This window comes from Cygnus olor, chromosome Z (assembly GCF_009769625.2).
Source record: "Cygnus olor isolate bCygOlo1 chromosome Z, bCygOlo1.pri.v2, whole genome shotgun sequence".
NCBI lineage: Eukaryota > Metazoa > Chordata > Aves > Anseriformes > Anatidae > Cygnus > Cygnus olor.
This window is the reverse complement of record NC_049198.1, coordinates 64918834-64942850: the sequence shown is the minus strand read 5'-3', so window position 1 is coordinate 64942850 and position 24017 is coordinate 64918834. Positions and strand designations below refer to the sequence as shown.

At 44.5% G+C, this 24017-nt stretch overlaps 2 long non-coding RNA genes across 4 annotated transcripts in view; one reads left to right on the top strand and one right to left on the bottom strand.

Moving 5' to 3' along the window:
* The window catches only part of LOC121061492, a 32960-nt gene extending 15306 nt beyond the window's left edge, over positions 1-17654 (top strand). For 2 of the 3 annotated variants that reach the window (XR_005815124.1, XR_005815123.1), the window contains exons 2-4: positions 45-165; positions 16345-16441; positions 17567-17654. This is a non-coding gene — a long non-coding RNA (uncharacterized LOC121061492). The remainder of the gene's footprint in view (positions 1-44; positions 166-16344; positions 16442-17566) is intronic. The other variant, XR_005815125.1, reaches the window with a different exon arrangement.
* Positions 50-17619, bottom strand: LOC121061494. Its single transcript, XR_005815127.1, has 4 exons — positions 17565-17619; positions 6857-6860; positions 853-946; positions 50-163 (listed from the first exon to the last, which is right to left on the bottom strand). It is a non-coding gene; the product is annotated as an uncharacterized LOC121061494 (long non-coding RNA).
* Positions 17655-24017: the final 6363 nt, after the last annotated feature.

Here is a 24017-nt window from a genome sequence, read left to right as displayed (position 1 = left end):
TTCACTTGTAAGAAAATCTAAATCTTTAAACCATTTGTTTGCAGTATCCAAAACTCCGTATTATAGCTGATCTTCATCTCGGATCTGAAAAGCTTCACAGGCCAAAAGAGAATTGAGATGAAGAAGGAAATAGAGAATGCTGAGGAATATTTCCAATTACCACCTGTAAGTTTTGTGAAAGAATCAGGTGCATTTCTGTAGTGGTAGAAAGTTAAGTTGGAAACACTTCATAAGTCCGTCAAATACAATTCATTTTTCTCAGTTAGAGCAATCACGTTGTTTAGACTACCGATAAGGTATTTGTCTGTAGGCAGCTGCCAACCTGTACAGCTAATAAAAATTAAGCTCTGAAAAACAAACAACAGAACAAACAAACAAAATCCGTACACATGCAGTTTATTGAGTCCAAGTGTCTCATTTCAAATCTCATGGGTTTAAACAAGTTTTGGGTGACTCCAGGGCTGGGTTCCCAGGGAGACTTTCTTTAATTCCTGGCAGATCAGCCATAAGGACAATACAAGGCCCTGCTTTAAAGACGATCTTTAGGCTGCTTCCAGATCAACAGTTTATTTGGTTATTCCACAACCTCATCTCCACTTGCTTAGAAGCTGTGAAGATTGGAAGTACACTTAGTGTTTTTCATCCACTCTGTGTAAAATTATAAGAATTTTCACTGGCTATAAAAGCAGAAAAGACAAAGAGACCCTCCTCTGGGTCTTCAGAATGCTCACAAGGTCACCCAGACTGGGTAAGTAGAGATGCTCTAGTAGAGGTGCATATAGATGCAGTACAGCTGGTGGTAGAGATGCTCTAGCATAGACGTGACACACTTGACAGCATCTTTTCTCTGACAGCAACTTATGTCTTGGTTCTTCACATCAAACCAGAGCAGTTTCTTTTGCCTTCAGAACCTGCAGACTGACCTCTCGTGTGTACCTGTGGTGGACTGAGGGTAATGTTTGTAACACACACTGATGCTGTATTCATTTTAACTTTTAGAAAAGAGAGCAAGAAGTTCATAGCAGTTTCTTAGGTGTCAGTCTGTATATATATATATTATATGCATATAATATATATGCATATATATTCAATATATTTTTATTTATTTAAAGATATCTTTTGTTCTCTAAAATGAATCCTCTGACTGTTACTAATGTATGGGACATACCTTGACACTATAATGGTGTATAAATACTTTCATCTCATCCTTGCTATTGTTACTGTATTTTAAAAAGAATTGTGCATATAATTACCTGCTTTTACTCTGTTTTAAAAAAAATATGTACTTACTCTATTATAAAATCCTATAAAAAGGGGTGAACTCAAAAGGAAAGAGAAACCAATTTTAATTACATTTCTAAATTAAATAGCTCATCCTGATAGATTCACTCCCTTTCAAATATAGCTCAAGAAATAAAGCAGTAAGAATTCACATAATATTTCTTTTATAACAAGATTTCATTGCACAACAGTTCTTTGCCTAACCCTGCAATAACCCCATAGGCACTGCAATTGCTTACTTGTTCTTCTCCTTAACTTGTTTTTAGTGTTTACTTTTCTAACCTATCCTTAATGTTCCAACATTGGATTATTTACCTCCTTAGATATCAAGAGAATAAGGCATTTGCTTCATAGGACAGTACTTTGATGCTTTCCAGGGCTAATGGCCAAAGTTCTCAAAGCCCTTTTCATCAGTGATTTATATATTTCTCAATCTTTCCATCTTCATTTAGAACTCTTAACTTAATTTAGGTATTAGGTGAAAAGACCCCCAAAACCAGCTGAAGCCATATCAGACATAGTAAGGACATGCGCCTGTTAGGAAGTAATTCAGAGTGATTCCATGGTGTACTTTAGACAGATTTACTCTGGTCCTCTGGACTAAGCATCCCCAAGGGATATTTCAAAGCTCTCTGAATGATCTGTCATTCTCTCTTACACTGTAGTCTCCATTAGGAAAGGGTAAATATTCCTGCCCATGTGGAAAGGAACTACTCAGTTAGTTGTTTCTAACCAAAATCTCTCGATTGTGTTCTATTTACAGAACCACTTGGCTAGCCAAGCTAAATCATGAAAATGGAAGTAGTGGAACTACTTCAAAACCGTGCTTCTGCTTCTCAGCAAAACTGCAGTGTAGGTGGGGACATAGCAAGAGGCCATGTCCAAGGCAGGGTGGAATTGAAAGTCACCTCTCTGAGCCACAGAAAGAAGTCAGCGATTCTCAGTTTGAGACTGTTGCTTGACTAGTAACACAGCAGCTGGAACGCTTATGATTCCTGCTGATGGATTCCCATGAATCAGCCAGTGATATCAGCTACGAGAACAACTGAAGCAATTTGAAGTTACGGTTCTCCCCGTTCGGCATTCAAATTTGTGAAAGACAGGAGAAGAGAGGAGAAGAAGAGAGGAGAGGAGGAGAAGAGAGGAGAAGAGAGGACAAGACGGGAGGGAAGGGGAGGGAAGGGGAGGGAATAAAGGAAAGGGAAGGGAAGGGGAGGGAAGGGAAGGGGAGGGAAGGGAAGGGGAAGGAAGGGGAGGGAAGGGAATGGGGAGGGCAGGGGAAGGGCAGGGGACGAGAAGGGAAGGGGAGGGAATAAAGGAAAGGGGGGGAGGGGAAGGGAGGGGAGGGGAGGGGAGGGGACGAGAGGGGAGGGGAAGGGAAGGGAGGGGAGGGGAGGGGAGGGGAGTGGAGGGGAGGGGAGGGAAGGGGAGGGGAGGAGAGGGGAGGGGAGGGTACTGAAGGGACATGGAGGGTAGTGTAGGGTAAGGGAGTGGAGGGGAGGGGATTGTAGGGGAGGGGAGGGGAGGGGAGGGGGAAGGGAGGGAGGGGAGGAGGAGGGTAGGGGAGGGTAAGGGAGTGTAGGGGAGGGGAGAGTAGGGGAGTGAACTGTAGGGGAGGTGAGTAGAGGGCAGGGGAGGGCAGGGCAGGGGAGAGGAGTGTAGGGGAGGGGAGTGTAGGGGAGGGTAGTGTAGGGGAATATAGGGGAGTGTAGGGGAGGGGAGTGTAGGGGAGAGGACTTTAGGGGAGTGTAGGGGAGTGTAGGGGAGGGGCGTAGGGGAGGAGAGTGTAGGGGAGGGTATTGTAGGGGAGGGTAGTGTAGGGGAGAGGAGTGTAGGGGAGAGGAGTGTAGGGGAGTGTAGGGGAATATACGGGAGTGTAGGGCAGGGGAGTGGAAGGGAGGGGAGTGCAGGGAAGGGCAGGGGACGAGAAGGGAGGGGAGGGGGAGGGAATGGTAGGGGAGGGGAGTGCTACCCTAAATAAAATGGCCAAATAAATGACATTTTGGATCTGGAGCCAACTAGTTTTGTTGCCATTCGTTCCACAACCTGATTTATCACTGCAGTCTTTGTATTGCACAGTGCCATTGATGGTTTGGCATGCACAGAGGTGGCCGAGTATTTTCAGAAATAACTTTCCTTAATAACTGAATCAAGACTTTTGCTGTAATGCAAAAGATCAGGTGACTGATTAACATATGGATGGCAGCTGAGCGGGGGAAACAGCTTCAAAACTTCCAAATGTTTTCTTTATACAGAACTACAACTCCTTCTGTGCTCTGCGGTTATGAAAGTTTCTGTCACCTACTTAGTAAGCAGAAGCAGTAAAATGGGATTACGAGGATCCAGCTACAGCATAAGTGCCAGTTAGAGGAAGCAATCAATTTCTAGGTAGTCCAGTGTTTGAAGAGAGTTTAAGCGGCTTTCCAAGGAACATATACTAGTGCAAAGCAACCGATTTATCTGACTCTCCAATGAAAGAAAAGGAAGTGCAAAGCAGCAAATGCTTGAGAGAGGGAAAAAGAGGTGCATCTCAGCTGTCTGGGGGGAAGAAGGCAGTCAGCTCTTAACAGATTATTTGCCATCTGTTTCTCAAAGACGTAACATTTATTTAAGACAGTAGCATTTTACTACATGTGGTGCTGATAGAGGTTAAATAAAAGACACAAGGGCAGCAAAATCCCTCACTTGCTTCTCACACAAGGACAAAACTGTTACCTGAGAGAAATGCAGATCAATTTCTCAAATCTCACAGCACTTTCTGACACCATTGGCTACGGGTTACCTCTTAAGTATTTGAAGATTTCAGTAGGGCTGACCGATTGAGATGGGGATAGGTTTAAATCACGCTTGTCAATGTGCTATTAATTTGGAACCACAGTCATTTTTTTCCCTAGACCTGTTAATACGCTAGGCAGTCCCAGGAAGCGTAAAACTTTGAGCCGTGCTCTCCAGCATTTGCATTCTGCACTTTCTGTAGGTTCTGTATTCTGTCCTCAGAATTCTGACAATCTCCTCAACAGCATACAGATACAAAATCCACAGACCCAGATAAAACAGGCTCCCATCCGGTTGTATGATTGTCAGACATGCATTCTTTTATATTAACCGGTTCTCAGCATTTTAGGATAGATGACTACCCAACACTGAACTGTCGCAAGTTTCCACACTGAGACAGCTTTGTAGAAATAAGAGAAAAAATTCATTACAATTGGCCCAGCATGGAATTTATTTTTAAAAAGGTTGGTAGAATATACTTGTAGGCTTCAAAACTAGCACATCATCATTTGAACGCTCCTTCATCTACATGATATTCTCCAGAAATACCAACTTTTAGTCCTGGTCGTTATAGCTAATCAGTCATATTAGCTAATCAAAGTAGCTGATCAGTCACTTGAAGTCTGTTCTGAGCTCTGCAGTGTTGGTCAGCTACTGACTTGTGGAAGTCAGACTCTATCTATAACCTCGGAATGGTTATAAAGCAGGTATGTTTACTCGGCGCTGCGCACGCACGCTGGCCGCAAGGGGGAGAGCTCCACCTAACTTGCACACCAACGGTTGCTGCCAGTGTGCTTCTGTTAGTGGGACAAATCCGTCTTCATTTCACTTCCCCCATAAGTCTCTTGCATAGTCATCAGGTCTCCGAAGAATCAGTCAGGTAGGGTCCCGTCTCTATTCGTATGGGTACTGGAGTCCTTGGGTGGTCGTTAACCAAGAGGTCGTTTTGTTGCATAATTCTCAAAACCCCATGAGGTGTCATCTTGAACTACCTTATGTAGGTAGTTTTCAATATACGTATATAGGTCTTTTCAAATACGTATATACATATATACAGAGAGAGATCATTCTCAATTCGTCCTGCCTCATTTACACACATACAGCAACTAATATTTATTCAAGTGCATACTTCCCCTTGGGAGGCAAATCAAAGGTCTAGTGCCTAAAACGTTCTTATTGATTTGTTCTAGTTGCTTGCCCAAAACTATAATATGTTGTTGCAAATATTGGTTTCCTGCTTGCGTCAGAGCTTCTCCTTTGTACGGCATTCGGTAAGGCCTGCCATCCGATGTCTCAAAAGGGGCTTAGTTTTACCAATACATATTGGTTTCTTGACAGATTTTACACATCCGTTGTTTTATCAAATGGTTCATGGTTTTTCACTTGGCCACTTGCCTGTGGCCTATACGGAGTGTGTTGTTGCCAATCGATCCCCAGCACTCTGCTGACTTGTTGGGTCAGTTCTGCAGTCAAGTGTGGTCCCCGCTCAGATGACATTACTGAGGGTACACCAAAGCTCGGTATCATTTCATTCAGCAATACTTTGGACACTTCTCTGGCTTTGTTAGTTCTACATGGGAATGCTCCTGGCCATCTGGAAAAAGTGTCTGGTAGTACCAATAGGCACCTAAACCCCCTTTTCTTGGGAGTTCGAAAAAATCGATTTGCCACTGTTTCCCAGGAACACTTCCCTTCCCTATTGTTCCTGTCTGGGATTTGATTCCTGTCTGTGGCTTACTTTCATGCCTGCCTAACAATGGTATACAAATTAGGTCCTATCCATTTTCTACTCAAAAACTGTTTTAATAGTTCAGCTCCCCAGCATGCTTTCTTATGTCCTCCAATTACCATTCAATATCATACGGTATCACAATTCTCCCATCAGTTATTCGTGTTAAACCTGTAGGTAACACTTTCCGTTTACACCTTCAATTAATTGCTTATCGATCTTAGAATATTCTGCTTCATTTTCTAAGACTTTTGTTGATGCCTGGCTTTCTGTTCCTGCTACTAGTGCCAAAATTTGACTCTCACATGCCCGTTCTGCTGCCCCTTTGGCTTCTGCATCAGCCAATCTATCTCCTCTTTCAATATCAGCATCCCCTGTTTGATGTCCTTTACAGTGCAAAATGGCAACTTTAGCTCTTCTGCATGTTTAACTGAGGACGATAAGAGCCCTCTCGCCTTCCAAATTGCCCCACGTGCATGCACCACACCAAAGGCATATTTCAAATCTGTCCAAATGTTAATTCTTTTCCCTTTTGCCAGCTCAAGAGCTCTTACCAAGGCGATGATTTCAGCCTTTTGGGCTGATGGTTGTTACCGCATATCCTGGGAGGTGAAGTCCTTGGCGGACGAAGGTGCTGCCATCTATATACCAATCCTTTGCATCTTCTAGGGCTGGTCGGCTGGAGTATACCGTGTCCATGGTCTTGATGCAATAAACTCTGTTACTAAGGAAAGAGGCTGGGTTCACAGTATTAACGCCCCCCAAAATTTAGTAAACTACTAGTCCATTCTGCACATTCCTTTTCTTCTTGAGGAGCTATCAACATGCCATTTACATATTGCAAGTGTCCCCTTTCCCTGACGGGGTTTTCCAAGCCTCAAGATTACAGGCTAGTTGGTTTCTCAATATGGTGGGGCTATTCTTGAACCCCTGTGGTAACACAGTGCAAGTAAGCTGAGTTTTTCGTCCTCTAGTAGGATTTTCTCATCCAAAGGCAAAGAGTTTCTGGCTTTCAGGTGCCACGGGCAGGCACAAAAAGGCATCCTTTAAATCTAGTACCGTGGACCAAACTTGACTCTTTTCTGATTTTGTCAAAAGGTTGTAGGGGTTGGCTACTACAGGGTATAAATCTTTTGTTATCCTTTTGTTGGCCCTTAAATCCTGAACTATACGATAGGTTCCATCTGCCTTCCTAACCGGGCCTATATGGAGTATTATATTCTGACTCACATTCTACTAATAGTCCATATTTAAGAAAGTTATTGATTATTCCTTCCATTCCCCTTCTGTCTTTCACCTTTAGTGGGTATTGCTTTTAGCATACCTTGGGAGCATTTTCCTTTAAATCAGTTTTTTTTTTACACGCACGACATTCTTTGCTCCCCAAGGTATTCCTGTAGCCCAGACTCCCACACACACTTGGTTCGTAATTACACCCATACAGGGAGTCCTATCTGGAGCTTTCTCTGGACTCGCCAGGGATAGATAGACTTCAGAGCTTAAGATGTTACTTCGATTTCCATTTGCCCTTGTTCAAAAGAAAGTTTTGCATCCAATTTTTCCAGCAAGCCCCTTCCTAAGAAAGGCCTTAGCAAATTGGGTAAGTATAAAAATTGATGGAGTCCCATCATTTTTCCCCAATTTCAATTTCGAGCATTGCAAAAAAACGCCTTTGCCTTTTGGCCAGTTGCTCCTACTACATTTACAGACCTAGCGCTTGTCCAGAATCAAGTTTTGGATTAACACGGAGAAAGCAGCTCCCATATCCAACCTAAAATCCATGCCTCTCTCTTCATTCCCTAGCTTTCTTTCAACCACTGGATCTGCTAGGCTACATGCCCCAGGTCCCCAGCATTCCTGCTCTGACTGTTGCAAGTTAATCCTGCAACCTAAGACAATTTCTTTCTGATATCAGGGGCCGACTGTCCTAGAAAGAGGCTAGCCAATTGCCTCGGTTTGTCTTCCGAAGCCAGGTCCAAATTGTTTGTTTTTTTTTTTTCTTCATTGCATTTCAAAGCTGGTCCAAAAATTCCATAGGGGTTTCTTTTGGACCTTGGTGGAACAGATTCTCGATTCCCAATTTACCCAGATTTGGGGATTTACCAGAGACCCCACAGGGCTCACACCCGCCATTTTGGTATCCTCTTTCCCTGCTCATTCAACTGCAAACAGCTCTGTCAAATACTACATGCCACGCCTTTAGCACCTTCAATAACCCTTCCAATGCTTCTTTTTATCTTTCTCCAGCCTGTACTTTCACCAAAGGCTCAGTCAGGGGCCAACTCAATTCCATACCTTCTTCCCTCCAGGATGCTGAAACAACGTATCAGTATACAACATTTCATCCCATTCTCCTTCTCTCCTCAAAAACAGCACTCATTGCAAGATAGTGTTATAGGCGATTGATCCATAAAGTGGCCATTTAGCTCCATCCTCAAGCTTGTATAGTGGCCACCCTTGACTGCAATACTTGAGGAGAGTCCTCTTGCTTTCTGCGCCCCCACTTCCGACAATATCCTTCCAATGTGCCAGTATGCACCCAAGGGGGCTTTTCTTTAAAACGTCTTTGTTCTGGCTATTGCCCATCTCCTTCATTTCCTAGCTCCCTTTATTTATCATTTCTATTCGTTATTAGTTACTGTCCCTTGTTTCAATTTCCACGCAAACCTTTATTGCAGGTTTTCACCGTCTTCTCCCAATCTCCTTCCCAAACCTCCCAGTTCTTTGGGATTAAACTTTTCTTTCCACATGCAACCTTTACGATTTCAGATTCTTGATGGGCCCTGTCACAATCCTGTCACTAAGTCCACGGGACTTTGGGAAAACACTTGGGGCTAGACAAACAATACCACCTTCTCTCACAAGATTACATTTCAACAAGACCCAAGCTGAGCGCCAATTTTTCTCATGTCCTCCGTCAGTAAGCCCCCACACAAAACAAGGCATCACTCCTACCTGTCCGTCAACAGGAGGCTTTAAAAAGGGATTGGGGATAGGTTGCTCCCAATCTAAGGCCACTTCCTGTCCGCTGGCGGTTAAAAAAGAACATAACCGCAAGTCACGACTCCCACCCACTTCACAACAACACTGTGTCTCTAACACACGCACCCTTACACAACTACTTTCAACACAAAATACCCGGACATTTACAAATAAGACGTACAATTATTACCACTCCTGCCCTCCAGCAGCTGCAGATATGACCCAGGTAACCCTGTCACAACTGTGAGGGGCCCGCTTACCGTACCTTCTCCTGCTTCTTACACTGTCACTAGCAGGTCCGTCCTGGCTCCCAACACGGGGATGCAGCGGTGACCTCGGATTTGCTCCACCTGCTCCCCACATCGCTGGCGGCCGCCCTATCGCTCAGCAAATGCCCCCGGCCGCTCTGCCGGTCAGCCTGTAGGCTACCCTCTCCCGGACGCGGACTACGCCGTGCGCCAGACGTCTCTGCGCGGTTCACCAGCGGCCACGCCCAAGCGCGGGCGTCCCCTACGGCTTCCCGGCCCCCTTTGTTAAACATCCCGCTTGTCCGCGGCTTCGGGAGGTCGTTGTCTGCTCCCGCGGGGAGCGGCTGGGAGCGGAGGCTCCTCCGAGGAAAATAAATAACTAAACAGCTATAAAGCAGGTATGTTTATTCGGCGCTGCGCACGCACGCCGGCCGCAAGGGGGGAGAGCTCCACCTAACTTGCGCACCAACGGTTGCTGCCAGTGTGCTTCTGTTAGTGGGACAAATCCGTCTTCATTTCATTTCCGCCGTAAGTCTCTTGCATAGTCATCAGGCCTCCGAAGAATCAGTCAGGTAGGGTCCCGTCTCTATTCGGTTGGGTACTGGAGTCCTTGGGTGGTCGTCCGGCGCACTCTGGTGGTCGTCTGTCGAAGGGCAGAAGTCTTCCTCGCTGCTAATCTTCTGGCCTTTCCTGTCTTTGTCAGACTTCATCGGTCAAGCCAGTTCTAGCTCGTTCCATTATCTATGCATACAGTCTTTTACTCCCTTATCTTTGGGTCGTTAACCTACAATTGTGCTAGCTCAGACCTAGGAATCACCAGCCTTTATCTTGTTCCCTGTCTCACTACAGAGCTCACTCTAACATCCATGGTGGAAGGAGAGCGCTTTCTTACCTGACCGGACTACTGTGCATGGCTGTCCTGTGTCTCCATTGATCAGACTCACAGGAAAGTAAACCAACTGAGGATGAAACAGCTTTACCTCTGGACGCATCATAGTATGTATTGAAATGGGACCTGTAAGAACAAAGTGCATCTCAAGTGAGTCCTTTCCCATTAATTTCCTTAGTCACTGGGAAACTCTTACAGAAATTCAGGCAAACAATTTCCCTGCATGGAAACCTCCCTTTCGTCTGTAAAATGAAGCATTTATCCCGGGAATATTCGGTTTTTCCACATGGTATAAGCCTTCCTGCTCTCACTGCCCTCGGTTTTTTCTTTTCTTCCTAAAGTTCATTTCTCTGGCAAAGCAATGCAATCTGAATTAAGACACCTGTGAAACAACTTAAGAAACTTCCTGGCAATAAACTTTCTTCAGATAGTGTCAATGATATCACAACAACCCAGACTTATGTAACTTTTTCTTTAAAATATCTACCACAGATTCTGTATCATTTCCATGCAGACCAATCCTCAGCTTGATCATCTAAATTGAATTTGTTGCATATTAAACAGATTTTTTTATTATTTTTATTACAGCAGATGAAAAACGCTCACTCTAAATCTTGCTGGCTTTCCACACATCAGATTGACCGAGGACACCCTGATTCCTTGTCTTTATTTGTTTTCTGCAGAATTCTCCTGTCTCTTTTGGTTCAAGTTCAACTGGTAAAAGCTTTTCACTGGTTAGTACACTTAGCTGGCATCCATTTTTGTGCTTAAGGATAACTGTTTCATATTTTTCAATAGAACGTTGCCGTGATCTATTTGTAAAGTCTAGAAAACAGATCCCCTCCAAAAAAAAAAAGAAAAAAAAAAAAAAAAAAAGATGCTTAGTCCTTTATAATAAAATACTTATTCATTTGGCTGGATGGAGGAAGTTAAACACGGTTTATATTCTATCCACGTGGACTGTACTCAGTAAAAGTTTATGTAAAATTCTTGTGACAAATGGCAGGAATCCAGCTTGACTGCTCTAGGAGAAACCCAGTTTATTTGGCTGCAGCTCTTAGAACGCTAAAGGCTGCGTCTCTATTAGATGCTGGGATGGAGCAATAATGTAGTTTTGCAATAAAACTCCAGTAATCACATTTACTCCATCCAGTTGTAGTTTCAGAGAGGATTAGTGGTACTTGAATGAATGTTCTCTCTAAAGAAAGAGAAATTAAAGATCTGTTTCAGGTGCGAGATCAATGTATTGCAACCCTAAAGGGGATATATAAAAACCCAAACTATCACGGATAGGTTTGAATGAAATTTTGCAGGCTTTTGTCCAATGGCTCCATTGAATCTAGTCCAAAGCTCCTATTATGCTGGAACCACGTGTATGAATATGTAAGGCCTTAGCCTTAGCTGCTTTGATCTACTGATCTTCTCCAATTGGACTATATTACTTGTTACCTATACCTCCGAGGGAACAGAACACAGTTTGGATAAATTCACAATCTAGAAAGAGCTCCGGCAGAAAACATAGGTCTTCCTTGCTACCATCCTCACAGAAGGTGCAGCAGCCACAGGGCCACTTCAGTCATTCACTCACAGAGCACCAATAACAAATACTCATTGTCGTAATATTCATTTGTTGCAAAACTACATTGTTGCTCCATCCCCACATCTAATAGAGATGCAAGCCTTTGATGAATAGACTTTCTTTAGTGTTCTAATAAAAGTCATTGCTTATTAAGTTTAACTGCTTTTAAAAAGAATACTAATCTGAGGTCTGTACAATTTGCAGCACAGTGGTTGACCCAGGTATCCTCAAGGGTCTGTCTGGAATGGTACTAGCTGGTAAGAGTTTTGTTTCAGATGTATTTCAGCTATGCCCATTGCATAGCACAGAAGCAGGAGGACAATGCCTGTTTACTGTTCTAGATGTCCAACACTCAATTTTAATTCTTGAAGCTAGGAGTCCCGACAATCCAAACCAGATGCCCAGCTCCCAATCTAATGCATGAGCAGAGGGGCTCTCTGAAACACCAGTATAGACTAGGTGAGAAACACCTTGAAAGCAGCCCTGTGGAGAAGGACATGGGGGTACTGGTTGATGAGAAGCTCAACGTGAGCCAGCAATATGCGCTTGCAACCCAGAAATCCAACTGTATCCTGGGCTGCATCAAAAGCAGCGTGGCCAGCAGGGCGAGGAAGGTGATTCTCCCCTCTACTCTGCCCTCACGAGTCCAGGGTATGGAGTAGCACAAGAGAGACCTGGACCTGCAGTTGGTCCAGAGTAGAGCCACAAAAATGATCAGAGGTATGGAGTACCTCTCCTACGAAGACAGGCTGAGGATAGACTTAGGTAAGGAAGAAATTTTCCTATGAGGATGAGGAGACACTGGAAGAGGTTTTCCAAAGAAGCTGTGAATGCCCCATTCCTGGAAGTGTTCAAGGCTAGGATGGATGGGGCTTTGAGCAACCTGGTGCGGTGTGCGAGGTGTTCCTGCCCATGCAGGGAGGTTGGAACTTGATGATCTTTAAGTTGTCCTTCCATCCTAAACCGTTCTATGATTCTCTATGTTATGGAATATCCCTTTGGCCACTTTGGCTCAGATGTCCTCCTGAATGTGTTGCCTCCCAGCTTTTTTGCAACCACAGCCATCCGCACTGGCAGGGCAATGTGAAAAACAAAAAAAAAAAAAAAAGGAAAAGGCCTTAACACTGTGCAAGCCCTTCTCAGCAATAACTAAAACATTGGACGTGAAGCCAGGATTGCTCTGATAGCATTCTTCATGATCCAGCACAACTGACTGCCTCGCAAGATCAGGTTCATTTCTTCTGAACCAGTCCGTATTTTGGAGGCCTCCGTTCTCCTTAAAAATCTCCAAATTCTAACAAAATACAATCATTCATTGCTTCTGTCAAGTACACACGATTCTTCTTTTTTACCATGCACAGCGAGCTTAGGGAGACTGAATCTATACCTCAGTAATGGTCTTTAGGCCACAAGGGAAGATGGAGCTCAGAGACACTCAGCTGAGGGGAAAAAGTTTTATCACACGTGCAGGAATCAGTTTTGTTGTTTCAGAGTTAGCTTACTGTCTTTGTGAAGACCTCATTCTTCAGCTTCTCCTACGTAGACACAATTACTGAGTGGGAAGGCAATTAGTACTTAATGCTGTAATACATTAACCATTCCAAATCCAACAATTGTGATTTTCTCAGACATTGAGAAATAACGTAAAGAAAAGCAATGTAGTATGAACAGTAGTTTGCATTGCTATGGTTTATTATTACCATTACCATATTATTGTTACCGTATGTAAAAAAAAAAATAAAAAATATGATCTACGTATACTGTGTAAGATTTTTTATTTTTAACTTGCTAAATGTACTTCAGGTGTAATGCAGTGTTGATTTTTCTGTTATTCTATTTGAATGCGGTTTTTCCAGCCCTCCAAAAATGAAAATTTGTTATCGTGGAAATGTGGTCAAGAAGTTGAAGCGAGAAGGCCAAGAGCATCCTGGCTTGTATCAGAAATAGAGTGGCCACTCAGGACTAGGGAAGTGGTTGCCCTCTGTGCTGGCTCTGGTGAGGGCCGCACCTCGAGTACTGTGTTCATCGAAGACATCGAGGTGCTGGAGCGTGTCCAGAGAAGGGCTCTGAAGCTTGTTAAGGGTTTAGAGAACAAGTCTTGTGAGGAGCGGCTGAGGGAGCTGGTGTGTTTAGCCTGGAGAAAAGGAGGTTCAAGGGCGACTTTATTGTGCTCTACAGTAACCTTAAAGGAGGCTCCAGGGAGGTGGGGATCGTTCCCTTCTCCCAAGCCCCAAGTGATAAGACAAGAGCAAAAAACCTTACGTTGCACCAGGGGAGGTTAGGTTGGTTATTAGGAACAATTTCTTCACCGAAAGGGTTGCTCTGGTGGGTTTACGTGGCAAAGGTTTTGGTAGCAGGGGGCCATAGGGGTGGCTTCTGTGAGAAGAATCTAGAAGCTGCCCCACGTTAGATAAGGCGGGGCGCTGCTGACCAGAGCCGAGCCAATAAGCTATGTGTTTGCATCTCTGTGAGAGCATATTTAAGAAAGGGGAAAGAAAAAAAAAAAAAACAAAAACAAAAAACCAAAGAAGACTGCTTCACAGCAGCTGGGAGAGAGAGAGGAGTGAGAAACAGCCTTGCAGGCGCCAAGGTCAGTGAAGAAGAAGCGGGGAGAGGTGCTCGGCGCCAGAGCAGAAAGTCCCCTGCAGCTTGTGGTGAGGACCATGGGTGAAGCAGGCTGTCCCCTCTGCAGCCCACGGGTCCCACATGGAGCAGAATCTCCACACTGCAACCCGTGGACGAGCCCCCGGTGGAGCAGGGGGATGTGGCCTGGAGGAGGGCTGCGGCCTGTGGAGGACCCCCGCAGCAGCAGACCGCCGGGCCGGAGCTGCAGCCCGTGGAGAGGAGCCCCACGCAGGAGCACGGGGGTCTGGGGGGAGCTGCCGCCCAGCCGGGGGGGGACCCGTGCTGGAGCAGTTTGCTCCTGGGGGATGGATGGACCCTGTGGTACGGAGCCATGTGGGAGCAGTTCTTGAAGAGCTGCTGCCTGTGGGCAGCCCCCTCAGGATCAGTTCGGGAAGGATGGCATCCCGTGGGAGGGTACAAAGGACTGGAAAATTTCTCAGAAGAAACAAGGTGTTTAACAAGGGGAGTATATAGTTTCCTTTTAAGGCTTCCTGGGTAAACTGTGCTTATTTCATATTCCCAGCTCGGAGGAAGAGAAATTGTTGATTTCACCTTCTTTTTTTCTTACAGGGAAATAAAAGGTCAACAGCTCTGAAAGTAAGAGGAATGTATCAGAATCAAGCTCTTTTTGTCTGTAATCCTTTCTTAAGGAAAAGATTTATCACACGCCTTCCACAGATGTATGGTAGTAGAGAATAATTTTTGAACTAATCTAATTCAAGTCAGTTGGGGGATAGTGGTACTTCTCTAATTGTTTCTGAGAACATACGCATTAGCAACAGAGAGTGTTCGGTTGTCACTGCAAGGGGCCTGCGGTAATGACCTTCCGAAACAGAACTGAATATGTCACAGTGGCGCTTTGGAACAGCTGCCTCCTTCGTGGCCACACAGCCCGTCCCAGCGCACGTCGCCCTCCCGCTCCTCCAGGGAGCCCCCCCGCCGCCTCAGCAGCCCCGCGGCGGATGCCCCACGGCGTGAGCCGCGGCAGCCGACCCGCCCCCGAGGGAGCACGAGCCCGCAGCCCTCCCTCCGCCCGCGCCGCATCGGCGGGGGAGCGGCGCCGCCAACGGCCGCCAACCGCCCGCTCAACGGCCGCCACCGCCGCGGGGGCTTCTGGGGTGAGTGTGAAGTTGTGGCAAGAGGGATTTCCTATTCCTAATTTGACCTGGTGGACACCAACTTTCCTAGTAAATTGCCGATGTTGCTGAGGAGGCAGCAGTATCAAAGCCCTGTTGATGAAGATATAACACGTCTGGGGAGGCTTTGGCATTTCTGTACAATGCTGCTCCCCTGATTGTGACCCGACTCAGATTCTGAATGAAGCAAAGCAAGCTAGAGGAAAGCTGTATGTCCAGGTAATTTTTTTTTATTCTTTTTTCCTTCTTCACTTGTAAGAAAATCTAAATCTTTAAACCATTTGTTTGCAGTATCCAAAACTCCATATTATAGCTGATCTTCATCTCGGATCTGAAAAGCTTCACAGGCCAAAGAGAATTGAGATGAAGAAGTAAATATAGAATGCTGATGAATATTTCAATTACCACCTGTAAGTTTTGTGAAAGGATCAGGTGCATTTCTGTAGTGGTAGAAAGTTTAGTTGGAAACACTTCATAAGTCCGTCAAATACAATTCATTTTTCTCAGTTAGAGCAATCACGTTGTTTAGACTACCGATAAGGTATTTGTCTGTAGGCAGCTGCCAACCTGTACAGCTAATAAAAATTAAGCTCTGAAAAACAAACAACAGAACAAACAAACAAAATCCGTACACATGCAGTTTATTGAGTCCAAGTGTCTCATTTCAAATCTCATGGGTTTAAACAAGTTTTGGGTGACTCCAGGGCTGGGTTCCCAGGGAGACTTTCTTTAATTCCTGGCAGATCAGCCATAAGGACAATACAAGGTCCTGCTTAAAGACGATCTTTAGGCTGCTTCCAGATCAACAGTTTATTTGGTTATTCCACAACCTCATCTCCACTTGCTTAGAAGTTGTGAAGATTGGAAGTACACTTAGTGTTTTTCATCCACTCTGTGTAAAATTATAAGAATTTTCACTGGCTATAAAAGCAGAAAAGACAAACAGACCCTCCTCTGGGTCTTCAGAATGCTCATAAGATCACCCAGACTGGGTAAGTAGAGATGCTCTAGTATAGATTGAATATAGATGCAGTACAGATGGTGGTAGAGATGCTCTAGCATAGACGTGACACACTTTGACAGCATCTTTTCTCTGACAGCAACTTATGTCTTGGCTCTTCACATCAAGCCAGAGCAGTTTCTTTGCCTCCGGAACCTGCAGACTGACCTCTCGTGTGTATCTGTGGTGGACTGAGGGTAATGTTTGTAACACACACTGATGCTGTATTCACTGTAACTTTCAGAAAAGAGAGCAAGAAGCTAACCTGCATAGCAGTTTCTTAGGTTTCTGTATGTATATATATATATATATATCTATCTATCTATCTGTCAATCTATATACCTATGTGCATATATATTCAATTATTTTTTTACTCATTTAAAGATATCTTTTGTTCACTAACATGAATCCTCTGACTGTTACTAATGTATGGGACATACCTTGACACTATAATAGTGTATAAATACTTTTCATCTCATCCTTGCTATTGTTACTGTATTTAAAAAATAATTGTGAATATAATTACCTGCTTTTATTCTTTTTTTTTTTTAAAAAAATATGTACTTACTCTATTATAAAATCCTATAAAAGGGGTGAACTCAAAAGGAAAGAGAAACCAATTTTAATTTCTAAATTAGCTATCTAATCCTGATAGATTCACTCCCTTCCAAATATAACACTCAAGAAATAAAGCAGTAAGAATTCACATAATACTTCTTTTTATAACAAGATTTCATTGCACAGTAGTTCTTTGCCTAACCCTGCAGTTACCCCATAGGCACTGCAATTGCTTACTTGTTCTTCTCCTTTACTTGTTTTCAGTGTTTTCTTTTCTAACCAATCCTTCGTGTTACAACATTGGATTTATTCATCTCCTTAGATATCAAGAGAATAAAGCATTTGCCTCATAGGACAGCACTCTGATGCTTTCCAGGGCTAATGACCAAAGTTCTCCGAGCACTTTTCATCCGTGATTTAGATATTTCTCAATCTTTCCATCTTCCTTTAGAACTCTTAACTTAATTTAGGTATTAGGTGAAAAAGACCACCAAAACCAGCTGAAGCCATATCAGACATAGTAAGGACATGCGCCTGTTAGCAAGTAATTCAGAGTGATTCCATGGTGTACTTTAGACAGATTTACTCTGGTCCTCTGGACTAAGCATCCCCAAGGGATATTTCAAAGCTCTCTGAATGATCTGTCATTCTCTCTTACACTGTAGTCTCCATTAGGAAAGGGTAGATATTCCTTGCCCATGTGGAAAGGAACTGCTCATTTAGTTGTTTCTAACCAAAATCTCTCGATTGTGTTCTATTTACAGAAACCACTTGGCTAGCCAAACTAAATCATTGAAAATGGAAGTAGTGGAACTACTTCAAAACCGTGCTTCTGCTTCTCAGCAAAACTGCAGTGTAGGTGGGGACATAGCAAGAGGCCATGTCCAAGGCAGGGTGGAATTGAAAGTCACCTGTCCAAGCCACAGAAAGAAGTCAGCGATTCTCAGTTTGAGACTGTTGCTTGACTAGTAACACAGCAGCTGGAACGCTTATGATTCCTGCTGATGGATTCCCATGAATCAGCCAATGATACAAGCTACGAGAACAACTGAAGCAATTTGAAGTTACGGTTCTCCCTGTTCTGCATTCAAGTTTGTGAAAGACAGGAGAAGAGAGGAGAAGAAGAGAGGAGAGGAGGAGAAGAGAGGAGAGGAGAGGAGAAGACGGGAGGGAAGGGGAGGGAAGGGGAGGGAATGAAGGGAAGGGAAGGGAAGGGGAGGGAAGGGAAGGGAGGGAAGGGAAGGGAGGGAAGGGAAGGGAAGGGAAGGGAAGGGAGGGAAGGGAAGGGAAGGGAAGGGGAGGGAAGGGGATGGGGAGGGCAGGGAAGGGCAGGGGACGAGAAGGCAGGGGAGCGGAGGGGAAGGGAGGGGAGGGGAGGGGAGGGGAAGGGAGGGAAGGGGAGGGGAGGGGAGGGGAGGGGAGGGGATCGGAGGGGAGGGGGAGTGGGGAGGGGAGGGGACTGAAGGGACATGTAGGGTAGTGTAGGGTAAGGGAGCGTAGGGGAGTATAGGGGAGGGGAGGGGAGTGTAGGGAGGGGTGTGTAGGGAGTGTAGGGGAGGGGAGTGTAGGGGAGTGTAGGGGAGTGTAGGGGAGTGTAGGGGAGAGGACTTTAGGGGAGGGGAGTGTAGGGGAGTGTAGGGGAGGTTAGTGTAGGGGAGAGGACTATAGGGGAGTGTAGGGGAGCATAGGGGAGTGTAGGGGAGGGGAGTGTAGGGGAATGTAGCGGAGGGGACTGTAGAGCAGTGTAGGGGATAGTAGGGGAGGGGAGTGTAGAGGAGGGGAGTGTAGGGGAGGGGAGCGTAGGGGAGTGTAGGGGAATATACGGGAGTGTAGGGGAGAGGAGTGTAGGGGAGTGTAGGGGAGTGTAGGGGAGTGGAGGGGAGGGGAGTGCAGGGGAGCGTAGGGAGGGGATCGCTAGGGCAGGGGAGTGGAGGGGATGGGAGGGGAGGGAGGGAATGGGAGGGGAGGGGAGTGCTACCATAAATAAAATGGTCAAATAAATGACATTTTGGATCTGGAGCCTAATCTTTATGTTGCCATTCATTCCACAACCTGATTGATCACTGCAATGTTTGTATTGCACAGTGCCATTAAAGGTTTGGCATGCACAGAGGTGGCTGAGTATTTTCAGAAATCACTTTCCTTAATAACTGAATCAAGACTTTTGCTGTAATGCAAAAGATCAGGTGACTGATTAACATATGGATGGCAGCTGAGCGGGGGAAACATCTTCAAAACTTCCAAACGTTTTCTTTATACAGAACTACAACTCCTTCTTTGCTCTGCGGTTATGAAAGTTTCTGTCACCTGCTTAGTAAGCAGAAGCAGTAAAGTGGGATTTCGAGGATCCAGCTAGAGCATAAGTGCCAGTTAGAGGAAGCAATCATTTATAGGTAGTCCAGTGTTTGAAGAGAGTTTAAGCGGCTTTCCAAGGAACATATACTAGTGCAAAGCAACCGATTTATCTGACTCTCCAATTAAAGAAAAGGAAGTGCAAAGCAGCAAATGCTTGAGAGAGGGAAAAAGAGGTGCATCTCATCTGTCTGGGGGGAAGAAGGCAGTCAGCTCTCAACAGATTATTTGCCATCTAATTTGTTTCTCAAAGACGTAACATTTCTTTAAGACAGTAGCATTTTACTACATGTGGTGCTGATAGAGGTTAAATAAAAGACACAAGGGCAGCAAAATCCCTCACTTGCTTCTCACACAAGGACAAAACTGTTACCTGAGAGAAATGCAGATCAATTTCTCAAATCTCACAGCACTTTCTGACACCATTGGCTACGGGTTACCTCTTAAGTATTTGAAGATTTCAGTAGGGCTGACCGATTGAGATGGGGATAGGTTTAAATCACGCTTGTCAATGTGCTATTAATGTGGAACCACAGCCGTTTTTTCCCTAGACCTCTTAATATGCTAGGCAGTCCCAGGAAGCGTAAAACTTTGAGCCGTGCTCTCCAGCATTTGCGTTCTGCACTTTCTGCAGGTTCTGTATTCTGTAATCAGAATTCTGACAATCTCCTCAACAGCATACAGATACAAAATCCACAGACCCAGATAAAACAGGCTCCCATCCGGTTGTATGATTGTCAGACATGCATTCTTTTATATTAACCGGTTCTCAGCATTTTAGGATAGATGACTAGCCCAACACTGAACTGTCGCAAGTTTCCACACTGAGACAGCTTTGTAGAAATAAGAGAAAAATTCATTACAATTGGCCCTAGCATGGAATTTATTTTTAAAAAGGTTGGTAGAATATACTTGTAGGCTTCAAAACTAGCACATATCATTTGAACGCTCCTTCATCTACATGATATTCTCCAGAAATACCAAACTTTTAGTCCTGGTCGTTATAGCTAATCAGTCATATTAGCTAATCAAGTAGCTGATCAGTCACTTGAAGTCTGTTCTGAGCTCTACAGTGTTGGTCAGCTACTGACTGTGGAAGTCAGACTCTATCTATAACCTCGGAATGGTTATAAAGCAGGTATGTTTACTCGGCGCTGCGCACGCACGCTGGCCGCAAGGGGGAGAGCTCCACCTAACTTGCACACCAACGGTTGCTGCCAGTGTGCTTCTGTTAGTGGGACAAATCCCTCTTCATTTCACTTCCCCCATAAGTCTCTTGCATAGTCATCATGGTCTCCGAAGAATCAGTCAGGTAGGGTCCCGTCTCTATTTCGTATGGGTACTGGAGTCCTTGGGTGGTCGTTAACCAAGAGGTCGTTTTGTTGCATAATTCTCAAAAACCCCATGAGGTGTCATCTTGAACTACCTTATGTAGGTAGTTTTCAATATACGTATATAGGTCTTTTCAAATACGTTATACATATATACAGAGAGAGATCATCTCAATTCGTCCTGCCTCATTTACACACATACAGCAACTAATATTTATTCAAGTGCATACTTCCCCTTGGGAGGCAAATCAAAGGTCTAGTGCCTAAAACGTTCTTATGATTTGTTCTAGTTGCTTGCCCAAAACTATAATATGTTGTTGCAAATATTGGTTTCCTGCTTGCGTCAGAGCTTCTCCTTTGTACGGCATTCGGTAAGGCCTGCCATCCGATGTCTCAAAAGGGGCTTAGTTTTACCAATACATATTGGTTTCTGACAGATTTTACACATCCGTTGTTTATCAAATGGTTCATGGTTTTTCACTTGGCCACTTGCCTGTGGCCTATACGGAGTGTGTTGTTTGCCAATCGATCCCCAGCACTCTGCTGACTTGTTGGGTCAGTTCTGCAGTCAAGTGTGGTCCCCGCTCAGATGACATTACTGAGGGTACACCAAAGCTCGGTATAATTGCATTCAACAATACTTTGGACACTTCTCTGGCTTTGTTAGTTCTACACGGGAATGCTCCTGGCCATCTGGAAAAAGTGTCTGGTTAGTACCAATAGGCACCTAAACCCCGCTTTTCCTGGGAGTCCGAAAAAATCGATTTGCCACTGTTTCCCAGGAACACTTCCCTTCCCTATTGTTCCTGTCTGGGATTTGATTCCTGTCTGTGGTTTACTTTCATGCCTGCCTAACAATGGTATACAAATTAGGTCCTATCCATTTTCTACTCAAAAACTGTTTTAATAGTTCAGCTCCCCAGCATGCTTTCTTATGTCCTCCAATTACCATTCAATATCATACGGTATCACAATTCTCCCATCAGTTATTCGTGTTAAACCTGTAGGTAAACACTTTCCGTTTACACCTTCAATTAATTGCTTTCGATCTTAGAATATTCTGCTTCATTTTCTAAGACTTTTGTTGATGCATGGCTTTCTGTTCCTGCTACTAGTGCCAAATTTGACTCTCACATGCCCGTTCTGCTGCCCCTTTGGCTTCTGCATCAGCCAATCTATCTCCTCTTTCAATATCAGCATCCCCTGTTTGATGTCCTTTACAGTGCAAATGGCAACTTTAGCTCTTCTGCATGTTTAACTGAGGACGATAAGAGCCCTCTCGCCTTCCAAATGCCCCATGTGCATGCACCACACCAAAGGCATATTTCTAATCTGTCCAAATGTTAATTCTTTTCCCTTTTGCCAGCTCAAGAGCTCTTACCAAGGCGATGATTTCAGCCTTTTGGGCTGATGTTTGTTACCGCATATCCTGAGAGGTGAAGTCCTTGGCGGACGAAGGTGCTGCCATCTATATACCAATCCTTTGCATCTTCTAGGGCTGGTCGGCTGGAGTATACCGTGTCCATGGTCTTGATGCAATAAACTCTGTTACTAAGGAAAGAGGCTGGGTTCACAGTATTAACGCCCCCCAAAATTTAGTAAACTACTAGTCCATTCTGCACATTCCTTTTCTTCTTGAGGAGCTATCAACATGCCATTACATATTGCAAGTGTCCCCTTTCCCTGACGGGGTTTTCCAAGCCTCAAGATTACAGGCTAGTTGGTTTCTCAATATGGTGGGGCTATTCTTGAACCCCTGTGGTAACACAGTGCAAGTAAGCTGAGTTTTTCGTCCTCTAGTAGGATTTTCTCATCCAAAGGCAAAGAGTTTCTGGCTTTCAGGTGCCACGGGCAGGCACAAAAAGGCATCCTTTAAATCTAGTACCGTGGACCAAACTTGACTCTTTTCTGATTTTGTCAAAAGGTTGTAGGGGTTGGCTACTACAGGGTATAAATCTTTTGTTATCCTTTTGTTGGCCCTTAAATCCTGAACTATACCATAGGTTCCATCTGCCTTCCTAACCGGGCCTATATGGAGTATTATATTCTGACTCACATTCTACTAATAGTCCATATTTAAGAAAGTTATTGATTATTCCTTCCATTCCCCCTTCTGTCTTTCACCTTTAGTGGGTATTGCTTTTAGCATACCTTGGGAGCATTTTCCTTTAAATCAGTTTTTTTTTTTACACGCACGACATTCTTTGCTCCCCAAGGTATTCCTGTAGCCCAAACTCCCACACACACTTGGTTCGTAATTACACCCATACAGGGAGTCCTATCTGGAGCTTTCTCTGGACTCGCCAGGGATAGATAGACTTCAGAGCTTAAGATGTTACTTCGATTTCCATTTGCCCTTGTTCAAAAGAAAGTTTTGCATCCAATTTTTTCCAGCAAGCCCCTTCCTAAGAAAGGCCTTAGCAAATTGGGTAAGTATAAAAATTGATGGAGTCCCATCATTTTTCCCCAATTTCAATTTCGAGCATTGCAAAAAAACGCCTTTGCCTTTTGGCCAGTTGCTCCTACTACATTTACAGACCTAGCGCTTGTCCAGAATCAAGTTTTGGATTAACACGGAGAAAGCAGCTCCCATATCCAACCTAAAATCCATGCCTCTCTCTTCATTCCCTAGCTTTCTTTCAACCACTGGATCTGCTAGGCTACATGCCCCAGGTCCCCCAGCATTCCTGCTCTGACTGTTGCAAGTTAATCCTGCAACCTAAGACAATTTCTTTCTGATATCAGGGGCCGACTGTCCTAGAAAGAGGCTAGCCAATTGCCTCGGTTTGTCTTCCGAAGCCAGGTCCAAATTGTTTGTTTTTTTTTTTTCTTCATTGCATTTCAAAGCTGGTCCAAAAATTCCATAGGGGTTTCTTTTGGACCTTGGTGGAACAGATTCTCGATTCCCAATTTACCCAGATTTGGGGATTACCAGAGACCCCACAGGGCTCACACCCGCCATTTTGGTATCCTCTTTCCTGCTCATTCAACTGCAAACAGCTCTGTCAAATACTACATGCCACGCCTTTAGCACCTTCAATAACCCTTCCAATGCTTCTTTTATCTTTCTCCAGCCTGTACTTTCACCAAAGGCTCAGTCAGGGGCCAACTCAATTCCATACCTTCTTCCCTCCAGGATGCTGAAACAACGTATCAGTATACAACATTTCATCCCATTCTCCTTCTCTCCTCAAAAAACAGCACTCATTGCAAGATAGTGTTATAGGCGATTGATCCATAAAGTGGCCATTTAGCTCCATCCTCAAGCTTGTATAGTGGCCACCCTTGACTGCAATACTTGAGGAGAGTCCTCTTGCTTTCTGCGCCCCCACTTCCGACAATATCCTTCCAATGTGCCAGTATGCACCCAAGGGGGCTTTTCTTTAAAACGTCTTTGTTCTGGCTATTGCCCATCTCCTTCATTTCCTAGCTCCCTTTATTTATCATTTCTATTCGTTATTAGTTACTGTCCCTTGTTTCAATTTCCACGCAAACCTTTTATTGCAGGTTTTCACCGTCTTCTCCCAATCTC